Source organism: Lithobates pipiens, unplaced genomic scaffold (genome assembly GCF_037356315.1).
Source record: "Lithobates pipiens isolate NorthernLeopardFrog02 unplaced genomic scaffold, aLitPip1_a1.2 Scaffold_10, whole genome shotgun sequence".
NCBI lineage: Eukaryota > Metazoa > Chordata > Amphibia > Anura > Ranidae > Lithobates > Lithobates pipiens.
Genome location: NW_027507686.1, coordinates 102352500 through 102371264, shown reverse-complemented (window position 1 = coordinate 102371264; position 18765 = coordinate 102352500). Strand labels below are relative to the sequence as shown.

Here is an 18765-nt window from a genome sequence, read left to right as displayed (position 1 = left end):
CACAAAACTGTTTTTAAAAATAAAAAAAAGCATTTGAAAAATTGCTGCGCAAATACCGTGCGAGATAAAAAGTTGCAACGACCACCATTGTATTCTCCAGGGTGTTTGCTAAAAAACATATATAATGTTTTGGGATTCTTTGTAATTTTCTAGCAAATAAATGATGATTTTTACATGTAGGAGAGAAATGTCAGAATTGTCCTGGGTGCTCCAGAACGCCTGATGGAGCTCCCTGCATGTTGGGCCTCTGTATGTGGCCACACTGTGTAAAAGTCTCACACATGTGGTATCGCCGTACTCGGGAGTAATAGCAGAATGTGTTTTGGGGTGTAATTTGTGGTATGCATATGCTGTGTGTGAGATATAAACTGATAATATGACAATTTTGTGAGAAAAATAAAAAAACTAAAAAAAATCTTGATTTTGCAAAGAATTGTGGGAAAAAATGGCAACTTAAAAAAAACTCATCATGCCTCTTACTAAATACCTTGGAATGTCTTCTTTCCAAAAAGGGGTCATTTGGGGGGTATTTGTACTTTTCTGGCATGTTAGGGTCTCAAGAATTCAAATAGGCTGTCAGTACTTCAGGTGTGATCAATTTTCAGATATTGGCACCATAGCTTGTGGACTCTATAACTTTCACAAAGACCAAATAATATCCACCAATTTGTACTTATTTTTACCAAAGATATGCAGTAGTATAAATTTTGGCCAAAATTTATGAAGAAAAAATTACTAATCTGCTAAATTTTATAACAGAAACAAATAAAAATTCATTTTTTTACAGAATTTTCTGTATTTTTTCTTTTATAGCACAAAAAAAAAAAAACGAGCGGTGATTAAATACCACCAAAAGAAAGCTCTATTTGTGTAAAAAAAAGGACAAAAATTTCATATAGGTCCAGTGTTGCATGACTGAGTAATTGTCATTCAAAATGTGAGAGCACCGAAAGATGAAAATTGGTCTGGTTATTAAGGGTGTTTAAGTGCCCAGTGGTCAAGTGGTTAACCACTCTTTTGATCAACTCTGTAACTTGTTCCACCTCTGCCTTTTCGCGATCCGTGCAGGCTTGAAAACAGTCTTTACAGATCAGTTTATCTGTCATCGGGGGTGCACATCACGCCCTACATTCCCTTTTTACCTGCCTGGGAGGGCTAGCTGACCGATGCCTTTTGGATCTTGCTCTTTCCTTAGAATGATGAGAGCTAGTTGAGCGGCTGTGCGCCGAACTTGGGCGTGTGCGTCCGTTGTGATGACCAGATGTCTGATTAGACGTTCTCTTGTGTATAGGGCTGAAACGAAAGTAATAGTGCAAGGCACTCTTTTAGTCTGGGATAAACACAAAAAAAACAAAAAATAAAATAAAAAACATGAGGTACAAACCCTTACCTAAGAAAGGAAGGGTCTTGGTCTAGCAGCGGCTGACTCATAATCGCAGGGCAGGCAAGGGCAGAAAGCGACTGGACAGAAAGCACAATAGAATCCCATGAAACCCCCTGGCCATACACCCCCCCTGATTATATATATATCATAGTTGCCAACTGTCCTGAATTTCCCGGGACATTCCCGGGATTAGTACATTTGTCCCGAATTAATTTTGGAAAAGGACAATATTTGGGCACGACGTCGCTCTTACTGTATGCAAATTTGCGTTCGTGGCTTATAGGTGTTACTTTTTTTTTTTTTAGAACGGTTGACTTTTTAGTGATAACAACCAAGCCGGCTAAAAGCCGTTCGAGAGGGGACGTCCAACCCCCCCTCCAGCCGCTCTTCCTGTCCCACTGGTAGACCTGAGCCACCAGTCGGCACGTCCGCCCCCCAAGCTGAGACCTGAACAAAGCCAGATCATTCCATTCAGAAGGAAGAAAGAAATGACTGCAGATCCAGAACTTCCGATTACCTTTTATATTGTTTCACAAAGATAACACCAAAGACACCAAACTATGGTCATGTGGACGCATTTCACACATACATCTTGTGCTCATTCCAGTCATCTGCAACGAGATATTGGTAACATTAAAAAACACAAGGAGGATGATATGGGGCTTTAGGCCTCAATGATTGCATTAACAACCTTTAAAACACAATGCACTCAATTGTAATATTGACAAGCTAGGCATTTTAAAACAATAAACACGGCGGCAGGCCAGGTCGGCTGTTTTACCCTCGGCAGCCAGGGCCGTGTCCCCTGGTGGGCTGTCTGGAGAGGATGCGCTGATGTCCGGTCACAGGTCGGAGGGTGAGGTGTCCGGATCGGAGGAGGAGGTTCCGAGAAGTCCAATCCCTGCTAGGGTGTCCGAGAGATCGGCTGGTGGGATCGCTCCTGTGCAGCCCGGTGAGTACCCTTTAAGTTTACCTATTGGTGGGGGGATTGTTTTGGCAGGTGCCGGTGGTGCTGTGAGTGCAGGTACACAGGAGGTGGTGGAGCAGAGGAGTTTGAGGACAGGTAGGGCTGTCAGGGCAGAGAGTGGGCTGTTGGGTTTTCTGGCTGGGATCAAGGAGCTGGTGGGCAGGTTTGAGCACCAGGAGAGGGCTGCTGCTGGCCCGGCGGTGGCGTGGGTCCCTTCTGGCGGGGTGTCCGGGGGTGTCGCAAAAGGCACGGAAGTGGTGGTCCCGGCAGTGGCTGGGCCCACGGGGCAGGAGCCGCCAGTGCCCATTAAGGCATCGAGCGGGAGCGAGTCCTCTACTAGACAAGACATTGTGCGTTTGGCGGAATGCAAGGTGTATGTCTGCTTTGAAGGGCCGTTGGGGGCTCATTTGAAGCCAGAGGTACGGGAGAAAATATGGAAGGGTGAGTATGTGGAGATATTTTCACTACTAGAGAAGTTCAACCTGGACAGGGTCAAGCCGGATGATACTAAAAAAGACGACGAGGAGAAGCGGCGGTACAGACTGATACAGAGGACCTTTGCGAATTGGATGCAAGCATTCGCCATCATGGCGAGTGTGATTGGTGAAAAGAACGCTGAGCATTGTTCGGTTCTTTTCTGTTACATGGACTCGGTTGGGGAAGCTTACCGAGTGTACGGGGGAACCGCGTGGCTGAGATACGATGAACAGTTTTGCCAGCGGAGAGCGGTGCGGCCGTCGCTGAGATGGGACCACAAGGACATTAGTCTGTGGATGCGCCCGATGACGTCAGGGAAGGGCACTGGGGCAGTTTTTTCAGGGGGGGCGGTGGATCTTCCGCTCCCAGACAATCGGCCAGTAGAAAGAAGGGAACGTGTCGGCAGTTCAACGAGGGATCCTGTAAGTTCGGCAGATCCTGTCGGTACAAGCACGAGTGTTCTGGCTGCGGGGGAACGCACCCGTTGTCACGCTGTTTTAAACAGGGCAGGAACAGATCTGGGGATGCTGCGCAAAAGAGGGAGGATGCCAGTGATGGTGGAAAGGATGCGACCGTTTCTCAGTAGGTATCCGGATAGGAAGGCAGCACGCCTCTTGGAGGAGGGTTTCACAGAGGGGTTTCGGATACCGGGTAGGTTAGAGGTACCGCGGAACCTGAAGTCGGCCTTGCTGCATCCTGACGTGGTTTCTATGAAGCTGCGTAAGGAGGTAGAGTTGGGACGGATGGGAGGCCCTTTTCCGGTGGCACCTTTCCCTGATCTTGTGGTTTCTCCTTTGGGGGTGGTTCCAAAGAAGGAACCGCAGAAATTTCGGCTAATTCACCACTTGTCTTTTCCGAAAGGGGGGTCGGTCAATGATGCCATTGATCCTGAGGAGTGTACAGTTAGCTACACGTCCTTTGATGCAGCGGTGAGTTGGGTCCACCGATATGGGCGGGAGGCGCTGATGACGAAAACAGACATTGAGTCGGCTTTTCGGTTGCTCCCCGTCCATCTCGAAAGTTTTCGGTTGTTGGGGTGTCATTGGGATAACATGTTTTATGTTGACCGTTGCCTCCCCATGGGGTGCTCCATTTAATGCGTGGTGTTTGAAACATTTAGCTCATTTGTGGAATGGGTGGTGCGGGATGTCGCAGGGCTGAACTCTGTTATCCATTATTTGGATGACTTTCTCTGCGTGGGTCCGCCGGATTCCAGAGTGTGCGGGGTGTTGCTGGCGACGCTGGAACACGTAGCGGAACGGTTCGGCATCCCGTTGGCACCCGACAAGACGGAAGGGCCCAGGAAGGTCATCACCTTTCTGGGTATTGTGTTGGATTCTGAAGCGATGGAATGCAGGTTGCCGGAGGACAAGCTTGTGGATCTGAAAACCGTCAGGGTGATGTGGCCGTAGGAAATTTTGTTGGCCACTCTCACCCCTCTTGACAAACCCCAAGATGGTCACCTCGGCAAAAAAAAAAAACAGGTCGTCGACGCCAACAACATATTATAAAAAGCCTACGGCACCTTGTACTCCCAAGCGGTCTCCCACCCAGGTACTAACCAGACCCAACCCTGCTTAGCATCCGAGATCAGACAAGACTGTGTGCATTCAGGGTGATGTGGCCATAGGCAATCTTGCTGGCCAATCTCAACCCTCTTGACCCCATATGAAAGGGTCACAAGATGGTCACCTCGGCAAACAAGCAGAAAAATGAAACAGGTCGTCGACGCCAACAACATATTAAAAAAAGCCTACGGCACCTGGTATTCCCAGGAGGTCTCCCATCCAGGTACTAACATGGCCTGACCCTGCTTAGAATCCGAGATCAGATGATATCTAGCGGATTCAGGGTGATGTGGCCTTAGGCGATCTTGCTTGCCACTCTCAACCTTCTTGACAAACACCAAGATGGTCACCTCGGCAAACAAGCAGAAAAATAAAATAGGTCTTCGACGCTGACTACACATTAAAAAAAGCCTGCGGCACCTGGTATTCCTGGTGCCACCTGGTGATGTGGCACCGGCTCTAGTAGAGCAGCCATTTACTATTTACAATGCCTATGAAATCTGCTCTGTTGGGACCACAGAGCATATGCGCAAGGGGAAATCACTGGCAATGCATTCTACACTGCTCCAAGGTGGGCATACTAATGAGCAGCAAACGGGTAGTTAACAGCATTATATACAAACAATGCTACAGTGGGCTTGGGGGGGGGTCCTGTCTAAATCCTGCTCTAGCAAATGGGCAGCAAGTGATATCTATGTGCATTGTGCCTGAACCCTACTCTGTTTTTGCTTGCTACTGGCTACACTATACATGGACATTAATGAATAGTTTTCATTGAAAACTTTCATATGGGGGCGCATGCGCGCGATCGCGGGAGATGGCAGCCTAATCCCCGTGCTCCGCGCCACCGGCCGCTTCACCTTCGGCCAATAGAGCACTACTGCCGAACCACCGCAGACAGCATAGCTCCTGGAACGGCGGAGATCACCGGGCACCCGCGGATATGCACCGTTCGCAAAAACACAAACTTAAATTCCCTAAACAGCCTAAAATAGCTGCCGCTGTGGGGAGGGACAAGATGGCGCCCGAACCTCCGGAGCCAGAAGATGATACTACCAGGCTCTCTGCAGCTCCTCCAGCTTCCCCCACGGACAGCCTGCTGCAATATCCCTCGGATCTGGTAAGCCCTGATAATCAGCAAGAAGATGACATGCTGGTAAAATTCCGCTCCATAGTGCGGGATGAGATTACTATAGCCTCACGCAAGCTCTCCTCAGACCTCATGCGGGGCCTTAAAGAACTAGGCCACCGCACAAACCAACTAGAACAGCGCATGGACTTAACTACTACAGTTCTTGAGGGCCATGAGGAGGAAGTTGACAAATTGCATGCTGAGCTGGATGTGCTGCGTGATAAATTAGAAGATTCTGAAAATAGGGCCCACAGAGACAATCTGAGGCTCCGAGGACTTCCTGAAGTTATCACTGATTTGCAAGGCACGGTCACGGCTCTTTTTAGGGAGTTGGCCCCAGAGATCCCACTTGAACGTCTCGAATTTGATCGTATCCATCGATCCTTGGCGCCCAAACCTACCGATGGACCACCTAGGGATGTTATTATCAAGCTTCATTTTTATCGCACCAAAGAAAGACTTTTGCAGGCAGCAAGAGATCGCCCGGAAATTTCTTTCCAAAATCATTCTTTGCAATTGTTCTCTGATCTCTCTCCGGTTACAATTGCCAAGCGGAGAACCCTGAAACCTTACCTTCACGTTTTGCAATCCAACGGTACTAAATACAGATGGGGTTTTCCTTTCAAACTTTCCTTTTTCTACCAAGGTCGCAACGTCCAAGCTTCTTCTGTGTCTGATCTGAAACACCACTTCCAAGAACTTCACCTGGATCTCCCTGCATCTCAAGAAGGCCCCTCTACTCTGCATCCACAGAGGTCTCAGCCTCTCCGCGGTCCTTCGCAAGTCCCCAGACAGGGCTCCCAGGGCTCCCAGGCCCTTCGTTCACTTCAAGCCCAGCGCTTCCAGGTAGCTTCTAATGGATGAAAACCTGAACTACTTCTGACTGGAACTGTTGTCTCCCTCGGGTCCAGTATCCCGTAGAGGCTCTTTGGAGCCGTACTGATGGTAACCTTTTTTCTTGGGGGGTATACTTATTATTTTATCTGTTCGTTTTTTTTTTCCCCCTACTGGTTATGGACCGTGTGTGTTTTTTTTTGTTTGTTTTTTTGGGTGGGGGATCCCTTGAGGACCCCACCAATTTCAGGTTTGACTTGGGAGCTAGTGTCTACTCCCACTACGTTGGTAATATATGTTTACTGGTATTATGTGTGCTCATGTTGTTTTTGTTTTTTTTCTATGGTTTATAGATAATATAGGCCGAAGGGGTCCGGTGGACCACTGCGCCCCTAAGGAGTCGATACTTGTCTGGGACTATGGTCCCAGCCAACCACCGACCTTTTAGTGGGCTGTCGGACCCACGTTTGTTCGCACTAATGTTTAGCCCACGATTAATACACCGGGATTTTCCCGGCTTTATTGTGCTTGTTCTTTCTTTCCTCTTCTACTGCTTACCTCTTCTCCCTTTCCATCCCTCTTTTTCCTTGCTCTTCTTCAGGTCCTTTGGGGTCGTGCCCGCTGCCATGTATATGATGTCTAATACCCCCTGACGATGACTTTGCATTGGTTATCCCTGAATGTTCAGGGCATGAATTCCCCACAAAAAAGGGTAAAGATATTTAAATACCTTAAAAAACAGCGTATACATGTAGTATGTTTGCAAGAAACCCATTTCTCCTCTTCCTCTAGCCCTAAGTATTTTGACGCCCAATACCCCCAGGTATTTTTAGCTAATGGACCGACCAAACAGAGGGGAGTGCTGATAGCTTTTCATAAGTCTGCCCCTTTCAAATGTACTAAACAAATAGCTGACCCCGACGGTAGGTATCTCTTGTTGGTAGGATCAATTCAGGATGTTGAGGTAACTGTGATGACGTATTATGCTCCTAACTCCAACCCGGGCCCTTTTTTATCGCACGTTTGTTCTCTTTTGTTATCTCACCAAATGGGGACCTTGCTTTTAGCCGGGGATTCAAATGTTGCCCTTGATCCAAGATTGGACAAATATCCATCGGAATGTTTGGTTGCGACATCCGCTGCTAAAACTTTTTCCCATTCCCTACGTTCCCATGATTTAGTAGACTTGTGGAGGGAATTTCACCCAACGAGTAGAGATTTTACGTACTATTCCCATCCACACCATTCCCATTCTAGAATAGACCACATGATAATGCTCAGAAAACACCTCCCACTGATAGAATCCGTCTCTATTTTGGCGGCTCCCTGGACGGATCATGACCCAATACTGGTGGTCTGTCGGTCCTTAGTACATAACCCCCACAGATCCGCATGGATTATGAATGACTCCTTATTGGCACTCCCAGATATTAGGGAAGATCTTCTTAGAGCTTCCGAGGAATACTTTCGTATTAATTCTCAAACCGTCTCCTCCCCGGTGACCCTCTGGGAAGCCTATAAGGCCGTGCTTCGGGGGCACATTATACAGATAGCATCTAAATGGAAAAAAGAGAGGCTAAAACTGCAAGCGATGTTAGAATCCCGGTTCGAGACCATTTCCACATCTTTTAAACAATCCCCCACCCCAAATAATCGTAGGCTTCTGGACCAGGCTCGTATGGAATTGGACCTTAGCCTCACAGACCAGGCGGAGCGTGTGCTCCGCTGGTCTAGACAACATTGGTACGTTAAAGCGAACAAACCTAACGCGATGTTGGCTAAAAGGCTACGGACTTTTAACCCCAAACCTTCCCCTATTACCCTACGCACTCGACACAATGTGCTCACCAGCAACCCGATCCGTATACTAGAAGAATTCCGGTACAGACTCTTTAAGCTATATTCTGCTCTTGACTCAGGTAGTGAGCGAGCTCGGGCAGATTTTCTGCAACACATCTCGCTCCCGACCTTGTCTGAGACACATAGGGAGCTTATGGACCGTGACATACAAGAATCTGAGGTGAAACAATGTATTAGGGATTTAAAGGTTGGTAAGAAGCCTGGTCCAGATGGCTTCACAGCCCTCTATTATAGAAAGATGGTGGATGCAATAACTTCTCCTCTGACCAACATGTTAAATGCAGTTAAAAACGGACAAAAACTAACACAATTCTTTTCTTCCCCGTTTAATTAAGAAGGACCAGGTGGGGTTCGTCCCCATGAGACAAGCAGGGGATGCCATCAGGAGAATCATTGAATTACAGTTTGTAGCTCGTAACCGCTGTTTGGAGTCTATGCTTTTATCTCTGGATGTGAATAAGGCCTTTGACACTCTGTCCTGGCCTTACCTTATGTCAGTGCTCCGCCATTATGGATTTGGTGCCCCGTTTATGCGGTGGTTGGAGGCCCTATATGATGCCCCTCAAGCTAAAATAAAATATTATGGATTTGAATCTCCTGTTTTTCCCATACGGAGGGGTACTCGGCAGGGCTGTCCGCTCTCACCCCTATTGTTTATCTTGGCCTTGGAGCCGCTGGCCGAGGCGATTCGCTCACATCCAGACATAAAATGCATTCCGATTGCTGGTTCTGAGCACAAAATGTCATTATTTGCAGATGATATCCTATTGACACTGACGTCTCCTAACCCAACCTATTCTCCCTATTGGACTCCTTTGCATCTTTCTCTGGTCTACGAGTCAATCCCACTAAATCAAAAGCTATGTCGGTAAATCTCCCTCTATCAGAATTGGCCTCCTTGAAAATGAATTTCTCTTTTCAGTGGCTCCCCTCGCTGCCCTATTTAGGGATACGTCTTACTCCTACCTATGAGGGCTTGTACCAGGCAAATTTTCCCCCTCTATTTAGGAAACTTACTGACTCGTTATCTTCTTGGACTCACCTTCCGCTCTCCTGGTTCGGCAGAATAGTCGCGGTACGCATGACTTATCTCCCAAAATTATTGTACTTTTTTTGAGTGTTACCGGTGCCGGTAGCTTCCCATATCCTCCGACTTCATCAAAAGAGATTGCTAAAATTTATATGGAGCTCCTCTAGGCCCCAAATTCATAAGCAAATAATGTACGCTCGTCGAATTAATGGAGGCTTCTCGTTCCCTAACCTTCAAGCCTATTATGCTGCGGCGACCGTGGCTCCCTTGGCCCACCTTCACGACACTTATCAAATGCCTTTGTGGGCTACCATGGACCTTGTTGATTCTCATCCTATTCCTATCTCCTCAATACCATGGTTGCCCCCAAAGGATCGCCCGAGTGGGTTTGGGCCTTGTATGACTCACTCCCTCCTGGTCTGGGATTCTGTCAAATACTCGGCGGGATTACTGTCCCCCCATCTGCCATTATTACGTCTTGTTCATTGCCCTTTGTTCCCTCCTAGCTGCTAAAATCCTAGGCAATTCTCCTGGTGGGTGGATAATGGTTTTACGGATGTCCATTCTCTGCTCACCCCAATGAGAGTGCTTACATTTGACTCCCTGAGATCTTCCCATGATATCCCCCTTAGAGAGCATTACAGTTACCTTCAACTCAAGCATTTTATTCAACAGTTTCTCAAAGCTCTTCCTACCCCGTACGTATTGACCCCCTTTGAACGTGTCTGTAGGTCCCAACCTCATTCCTCCGGACTAATATCTTTGATTTATTCCTTTATTACTACTTTTAAGAAACCCCCCGTTAGGAAGTATCATCTTCAATGGGAAACGGACCTGGGCAGGAGGTTGGATGTAGAGGACTGGCAGACCATGACATTGTCCCTTATGAAAAGTTCCAGGAATGTGTCCATCCTCGAGAATGCATATAAAGTTTTTTACAGGTGGTATTATACGCCATCCAGGATAGCTCGCTTTATCCCCTCCTACTCACCCAATTGCTTTCGGGGCTGTGCAAGTGCAGGCACCATGGCCCATATTTGGTAGTCATGCCCTAAGGCCTGTAGATTATGGATTAGGGTTTATACCCTACTGCGTAATATGCTCCACTCTAATTTTAGAAGGGACCCCTTGGTAGCCCTTTTATGTAAACCTATCCCAGAACTTTTTCGCCCGGAGAGGCAGCTAGCCCAGCATCTTTTTAGTGCCACTAAGATTACCATCGCAAGAGCGTGGAAAACTCCAACACTTAGCTTTCAAGCTGTTAAAAACCGCATGAACGATATAATGATTAACGAAAAACTGACATCATTTACCTCTGACACCCATGCCAAATTCCAAAAAGTGTGGCAACTTTGCTTTTTACCTTTTTCTTTACTCCCTCTTTGTGGGTACTCTTACCCACGGTCTGTATTCTATCTATTCAGCTTTTTTTTTCTATTTGTCCTTTTTGGTGACTCCCATTTAGAGGAGTCGACATGTGGTTGAAGATTATACTGATATGAGATATTTTGAAGACGAGAAGGCTCATTTTAGAGAGGAAAATTCCATTTTCTTTTTATCTTTATTTTTTTCCATCGCTCCTTCTATATGTCTGTTTAGCAGCACAGCCCGGCACCTATGTGTCTTTATATCAATATTTTTGATGTTACCTGAGCTAGGCTGCACTATATATGGCCTTTTTGAGACGCAATTGAATTTACAATATGATTATCTGTTTATACTGGGCCTTTGTTTTTTTTTGTTTTTGTTTTTTTTCTCTTCTTTTGCTACCTTTATTGTCTTGTGGAACATTATAACACTTATGTATCCTCCCCTCATAAAGACATTCATTTCCTTTTCCCTCATTTTTCTGTCTGATGTCTCAGTCACATGTCTGAATTGCTATGTTATGCTTAATTTTCAATAAAATATTTGTAAAAGAAAACTTTCATATGGTTTAAATTATGGACGTTTAAACCTATTTGTGTGGGAATGGCATGTGTCATACCTTTTCCACTATGGGGAGAAGACATCTTGACCCAGTCCCTAAAGTCTGAACCAAGAATAGGGCACGTTGATTTTGGCCTGGCCAAAGTTTGTTGGCTGTAGTATGGTGCCCTCATACTCTAACCAAGAAAAGCTAAGAACCATTCCAAGATCAAAACACCGAATTCCCAGGAAGAAAGGATGAACAGTTAGAATAGGATCTGCCATTCGCTTCATAAGCCATAACCAAACATTTGGACTGCCTGCCATGTTGCCCTGGAAGCAGTTGGAAGAGAGACTGAATCAGATCTAGCCCGGCCTTCTCAGAGGAATGAGCACTCTTCCGCCAGTCCAGCACGAACTGAGATTGACCCAGTCCCTCAGCCTTCTACTTCAGAACAACCTAGCAACCAGACTAGAGGCTTAATTATAGCCTACAATTGAAATGTAAGATGGTCTAACACTTAGTAAATTCAAATTTACATGGGCTGGTCGCCTGGCAGCTTTCAAAATGATGACCTTACCAAAATTATTATATCAACTCAGGTCCCTTCCAATATGTATCCCTAAATACTACTTTAAATCCTTACAAAGCAGTTTGGGAAAATATCTATGGAATGGCAAAAAATCCCGTTGCGCATACCATATACTAATTAAATATAGAAATATAGGTGGTGCGACCGTACCTGCTCTATAGGATTATTATGACGCAACTCTTTTGACCCAATTGCAAGAATGGTTCTTGCCTACTCCTAAAACTTTATGGGGACAAATTGAGAAAGACATCACACGACAGCCTAATATGCAATTCTGGTTACTTAGTAGGAAAATTAAGTCCACAATTACAGCTCAATACCCACCAACGATGAAAGCGACGCTACACTCTTGGCAGAGAATCATCACATACAAATGGGATAAAACTCCAATCACGGTGTTAAACCCTCCTCTAACAATCATACCAACATTAATTCCTGGCGTACAAATACACGACTGGAATTTGGGTCGGGATATCAAACTTGGTTCCTTCTTCCAACAGGGCTCATTAAAGTATTTTTCTCAGTTAAGTAATGAATTACAGCTTCCGAATTCTGAGCGATCTACATATATTCAAATAGAAAAGTGTCTGCTACACAATCCACAACTCAGAGCTTCAATCCCGGTTAAAATATGGTCTTTCCTCAATAACCATGCCACCTCACAGAAAGGAGTAGCTACAATATACCCAATTCTTGGGGAAAAAAACATACCCAGCAAACTACCTTCCTTCCTCAAATGGGAACAAGATTTGGGGCAAGACTTTTCAATTAAACAATGGATGGCTTCCCTACGAAGCATATATAGGGCCACTGCATGTGTTACACTATGGGAATTGGCACAAAAAATTGTTCAAAGACAATACCTGACTCCACATATCCTAGCAAAATTCAAGGGGAACTCGTCACCTAATTGCTGGAGAAATTGTACCCAATTGGGGACCCTATTTCATATTATGTGGGACTGCCCAAGCTTACATAACTACTGGCAGGCAATCTCCCATTTACTCACTTCCGTAACAGGTATTGTCCTTCAACTTTAACCAGAACTAGCCATTCTGAATATGAATTTACATACGATTCCCAAACAATATCGTAAAGTAGTAACACATATACTTTTAGCTGCAAGACTATCCATAACTAGAAAATGGAAAACTGACTCTCTTCCTACTGTGACAGAAGTTATAGAATTAACCCAACTTCACCACTCCTACGAATTGTTATTTCCTAATGACAAATCCCTATATATTAAGGAATAGGGATGAGCCGAACACCCCCCGGTTCGGTTCGCACCAAAACTTTCGAACGGACCCCAAATTCGTACGAACGTTAGAACCCCATTGAAGTCTATGGGACTTGAACGTTCGAAATGAAAAGTGCTAATTTTAACGGCTAATATGCAAGATACTGTCCTAAAAAGGGTTTGGGGACCTGGCTCCTGCCCCAGGGGACATGGGTCAATGCAAGAAAAAATGTTTTAAAAACGGCCGTTTTGGCGGGAGCACTGATTTTAATGACGATTAAAGTGGAAAAAAAGTGAAATATTCCTTTAAATATGGTGCCTGGGGGGTGTCTGTAGTATGCCTGTGAAGTGCCACGTGTTTCCCGTGTTTAGAACAGTCCCTGCACAAAATGACATTTAACGGAAATAACGTCATTTAACCACTTAAGGACCGCCGTATTGCCAATGTACGTCAACACAATGGCACAGGCAGGCACAATCACGTAAATGTACGTGCCTGCCTTCCAGCGGGTGGGGGGTCCGATCGGACCCCCTCCCGTTGGATACGACGGTCCGGTTCGCTCCAGGAGCGCTCCGTGATGAGGGGATGGCCGTTGGTTTTCGGCCACCCCCTCTGGATCGCTCCTGGCCAATGAGAAGCTTCCTCCCACTGTGTATTGTTTACACAGGAAGGAGGAAGTGATGTCATTCTCCTCGGGGCGGTCTTTTTGACGGGACTACGAGGAGAAGACTAATAGTAAGTGTGCACCAACACTACACTGACATGTAGGTACACACAGGCACACAAACCCCCCCCCCCCGATCGCCCCCCGATCCCCCCCCAGTCACAGTGTCACTGATTGAATTGATCATTTCTTTACTGATCAATGCATTCAGTGTCAGTTGTGACAGTAAAAACTGTCAGGACAGTTAGTGTTAGGTCCAGGGTAGCCCCCTATCACCCCCCAATAAAGATTTAACCCCCTGATTGCCCCTAGAGTTAACCCTTTCACCCCCTTTTGCCAGTGTCACTAAGCGATGATTTTTCTGATCGCTGCATGTGTCGCTAGGTAGCTAGTTATTTTTTTAGGTTCACCGCCAGGTTTTTATATCGCTAGGTACCCCGATATACTACCCAATAATGGTTTTAACCCCCTGATTGCCGCTAGTTAACCCTTTCACCCCCTTTTGCCAGTGTCACTAAGCGATCGTTTTTCTGATCGCTGCATTAGTGTCGCTACAGTCGCTAGGTAGCTAGTTATTTTTTTAGGTTCACCGCCAGGTTTTTATAGCGCTAGGTACCCCGATATACTACCCAATAATGGTTTTAACCCCCTGATTGCCGCTAGTTAACCCTTTCACCCCCTTTTGCCAGTGTCACTAAGCGATCATTTTTCTGATCGCTGCATCAGTGTCGCTAGTGTCGCTAGGTAGCTAGTTATTTTTTTAGGTTCACCGCCAGGTTTTTATATCGCTAGGTACCCCGATATACTACCCAATAATGGTTTTAACCCCCTGATTTCCGCTAGTTAACCCTTTCACCCCTTTTGCCAGTGTCACTAAGCGATCGTTTTTCTGATCGCTGCATTAGTGTCGCTACAGTCGCTAGGTAGCTAGTTATTTTTTTAGGTTCACCGCCAGGTTTTTATAGCGCTAGGTACCCCGATATACTACCCAATAATGGTTTTAACCCCCTGATTGCCGCTAGTTAACCCTTTCACCCCCTTTTGCCAGTGTCACTAAGCGATAATTTTTCTGATCGCTGCATCAGTGTCGCTAGTGTCGCTAGGTAGCTAGTTATTTTTTTAGGTTCACCGCCAGGTTTTTATAGCGCTAGGTACCCCGATATACTACCGAATAATGGTTTTAACCCCCTGATTGCTGCTAGTTAACCCTTTCACCCCCTTTCACCAGCGATCACAGTATAAGTGTCACTGGTGACGCTGGTTAGCCAGTTAGTTATTTAGGTTCCCCGTCACACCAGGAACCCAATGGGTAAGCAGAAACAGGAGTATCGGGTACAGGCCGGGTCAGCAGGAATCGGTCAGCAAGGTACAAGGGATGAGGCAGAGACGTGGTCAGACAAGCAGAGGTCGTAGGCAGGCAGCAATGGATCGGAGTCAAGGAACAAGCCGGATATCAGGAAACCAGGGTAATGGGTACAGATTCAGATAGCAAGGTCACGGACACGCTGTAGACTGGACAGCACGGGTGGAAGGGAGCCAGTGACTAAAGAAGGCCTTAGGGCGCCAAACAGACGTACGACGGGTCAGCGCGTCCTCGCAAGGGAACGTGCTCCCGTTCGTGACCCACGTGCGCGTTCGTTGGTGTTGACGCGAGTGCGTTCGTTGGCTTTAGCGCGCGTCAAAGGGAAACGATGGGCTCTCCACGACGGGTCTCTACGGGTAAGTCTCTTGCATACGACCGGGGTGCCCGAGCGGTCGTGACATTGCCCCCCCCCAAGGGGCAGCCTCCGGATGCCTAACCGAGCCAACTTGTTCGGGTAGGACTTCTTGAAGGCACGGATGAGTCTCTTGGCGTGGATGTTGGCTTCTGGCTCCCATGAGTTTTCCTCAGGTCCGTACCCCTTCCACTTGACCAAGAATTGAATCTGGTTCTGTCTCTTTCTACAGTCCAGAATGGCCTCCACTTCAAACTCGATCTCCCCATTGACCAACACGGGTTCCGGAGGGCTGGAGATTCTGTCAGTGAAGGGGTCCATGACTGTGGGTTTGAGGAGTGACACATGAAAAACTGGATGGATTCGGAAGGATCCAGGAAGTTTGAGTTCAAACGCAACATCGTTTAGTTTCCTCTTGATCGGGAAAGGACCTATGAATCTTGGGCCCAACTTCTTAGAAGGGCAGGAGAGCTTAAGATTCAGGGTAGACAGCCAGACCCGATCCCCAACCTTAAGGTCCAGTTCCCCTCTCCTCTTTCGGTCGAAGACTTCTTTACTGTGCTCCTGTGATCTGGCCAGAGTTTCCTGCAGAAGCTTGTTGTTTTCTTCAAAGAAATTCAGGTTCTTTTGAACCGCTGGCACTGAGCACTCAGGAAGGTCGCCAGACAGGAACAACGGGTGGAATCCAAAGTTCGCATAGAAAGGGGATTGCTTGGTGGCCGAGTGGACAGTATTATTGTACGCAAACTCCGCCATTGGTAAAAGAGAGGCCCAGTCGTCTTGAGAGAAGGACGAAAAACAACGAAGGTATTGTTCCAGTGTTTGATTCGTCCTTTCGGTCTGGCCGTTGGTCTGCGGATGGTAGGCAGAGGATAGGCGAAGGTCAATCTTCAATGCTTCGCAGAGTGCCCTCCAAAACCTTGAGGTGAACTGCACCCCCCTATCGGATGTGATGTTGGCAGGAATGCCATGAAGCCTCACAATTTCCTTTATAAAAATGTTAGCTGTCTCCGCGGCTGAAGGGGTGCCCTTCATGGGCAAGAAGTGTGCCATCTTGGTGAGTCGGTCAACTACGACGAAAATCGTGGAGTGATCTTCGGAAGGGGGGAGTTCAACGATGAAATCCATGGAGATCATCCTCCACGGTCTGTCAGGAACGGGTAGTGGTCTTAGTAGACCCCAGGCTTTTAACTTGTCGCTTTTACTTCGGATGCAGGTGGTGCAAGCTTGTACGTAATTCTTGCAGTCGTCCTTCATCCGTGGCCACCAGAAGGTGCGCCTGAGTAATTCCAGGGTCTTGAGTATCCCAAAGTGGCCAGCCAAGGGGTGGTCATGACAGGAGGCCAGAACCAGAGTCCGAGCTGCCTGGGGGACGAAAATCCTGTTCTCGTACCATAGAAGGCCATCACTGGAGGATAACGGGGTACCGGATGGAGGTATAGCGCCTATGGACGCCTGCTTAAGCTGAGACATCACATCTCCCTGGAGAAGAAGGAAGTTCCCAGCAGAGAGGATGGTATCAGTAGGTGGCAAGTTCTCCGGCTGACTGAACATGCGGGATAAAGCGTCCGGCTTGGTATTTTTGGATCCGGGACGGTAGGTGATATGGAATACAAATCTTGAGAAGAAGAGTGCCCACCTGGCCTGACGAGGCTTAAGTCTCTTAGCTGTCTTCAGGTACTCTAAATTTTTGTGGTCTGTATAGACCAAGATTGGGTGGGTAGCCCCTTCCAGCAAGTAGCGCCACTCTTCAAGTGCGGACTTGATGGCTAATAACTCACGGTCTCCGACGTCATAATTTCTTTCGGCCTCTGATAGCTTGCGGGAGAAGAAGGCGACCGGATGGAGTAAGGACTTGGGTCCCTGCCTCTGGGAGAGTATTGCTCCGACTGCTATTTCTGAAGCGTCAACTTCAAGGGTATATGGTAGAGCAGAATCGGGGTGTTTCAGGACCGAGGCTGAGACAAATAGATTCTTCAGGGACTGGAAGGCCTTTTGTGCTTCAGGAGTCCAATGAAACCTTCGGTTCTGTTTGGTCAGCTCGGTAATGGGAGCGATAATAGCAGAAAAACCCTTTATGAACTTGCGGTAAAAGTTAGCAAAGCCCACAAATCGCTGGACTCCCTTTCTATCTGAGGGAGCAGGCCAATCTTGGATTGCTGAGACCTTCTGTGGATCCATCTCTACTCCTCTTACCGAGATGACCAAGCCGAGGAACTGGATGCTCTGCTGTTCAAAAATACACTTTTCAGGTTTGGCGTACAAGCCGTGGAGACGGAGACGGGTCAGTACCTTCTTCACGTGTTCCCGATGAATGGCTAGGGTGGAAGAGAAAATTAAAATATCATCCAGGTAAATAATTACAAACAAATCTAGATAGTCCCTAAAAATGTCGTTAACAAAGTGCTGGAAAGTGGCCGGGGCATTACACAATCCAAATGGCATCACTAAGTATTCGTAATGCCCGAAGCGGGTGCGGAAGGCAGTTTTCCACTCGTCACCCCCCTTGATACGTACGAGGTTATAGGCGCCCCGAAGATCCAACTTAGAGAAGAACTTAGCGGACCCCAGTCTTTGAAAAAGTTCAGGTACCAGCGGCAGGGGGTAACGATTTTTAATGGTGATTTTATTCAGGGCCCGATAGTCCACACATGGGCGTAGGGAGTGGTCTTTTTTTTCTACAAAGAAAATTCCAGCGCCCGCCGGGGAGGTGGAGGGCCGAATAAATCCCTTTGCTAGACTGTCATCTAGATATGACTTCAGGGCACTCAGTTCGGACTCGGAAAGAGGGAAGATCCTTCCAAAGGGAATTTCTGCCCCCGGGAGCAGTTCTATTGGGCAGTCATATGACCTATGGGGAGGAAGGGTCTCTGCCCCCTTTTTGCTGAAGACATCTAGGAAGGCGTGATACTCCTTGGGTACCGCTTGTCGGGTTTCGTCATCGGATTCTGAACAGAGAAGAACCGAGGAGTCCCCGTCGGGGTTCCGGCAGCAATGCTGGAGGCAGTAATCCGAAGGAAATTCGATGGTTCCGGTGATCCAATCAATCCGCGGGTTGTGTGCCTTCAGCCAAGGCATACCAAGGATGATTGGGAACAGGGGAGACTGAATGACGTCCAGGCACAAGAGTTCTCGGGTGAGTTCCGGCAATGACAGCGGGTAGGGGGCTAGTCTCCTGAATCACTGGTCCTGATCCCAAGGTAGACCCGTCAGCTAGGTATACCGAGAGCCCCTTCTCTCTTGGTCTGAGGGGAATGCTATTTCTTCGGGCGAAGGGCGAGTCGACGAAGCCACTGCAAGCCCCGGAATCAATAACCGCGTGGGTTTGGATAGTCCTTCCTGGGAGCTGCAAAAGGACAGGAACAGCCAGATGAGAAGGGTTATCAGTCAAC

General features: G+C 47.2%; 2 pseudogenes; both read right to left on the bottom strand.

Annotated features, from left to right (window-relative positions):
- Window positions 1-4341: 4341 nt before the first annotated feature.
- On the bottom strand, window positions 4342-4460 carry LOC143943817 (5S ribosomal RNA; annotated as a pseudogene).
- A 118-nt stretch (window positions 4461-4578) lies between these two features.
- LOC143952411 (5S ribosomal RNA) lies at window positions 4579-4697 on the bottom strand (annotated as a pseudogene).
- Between the last annotated feature and the right edge of the window lie 14068 nt (window positions 4698-18765).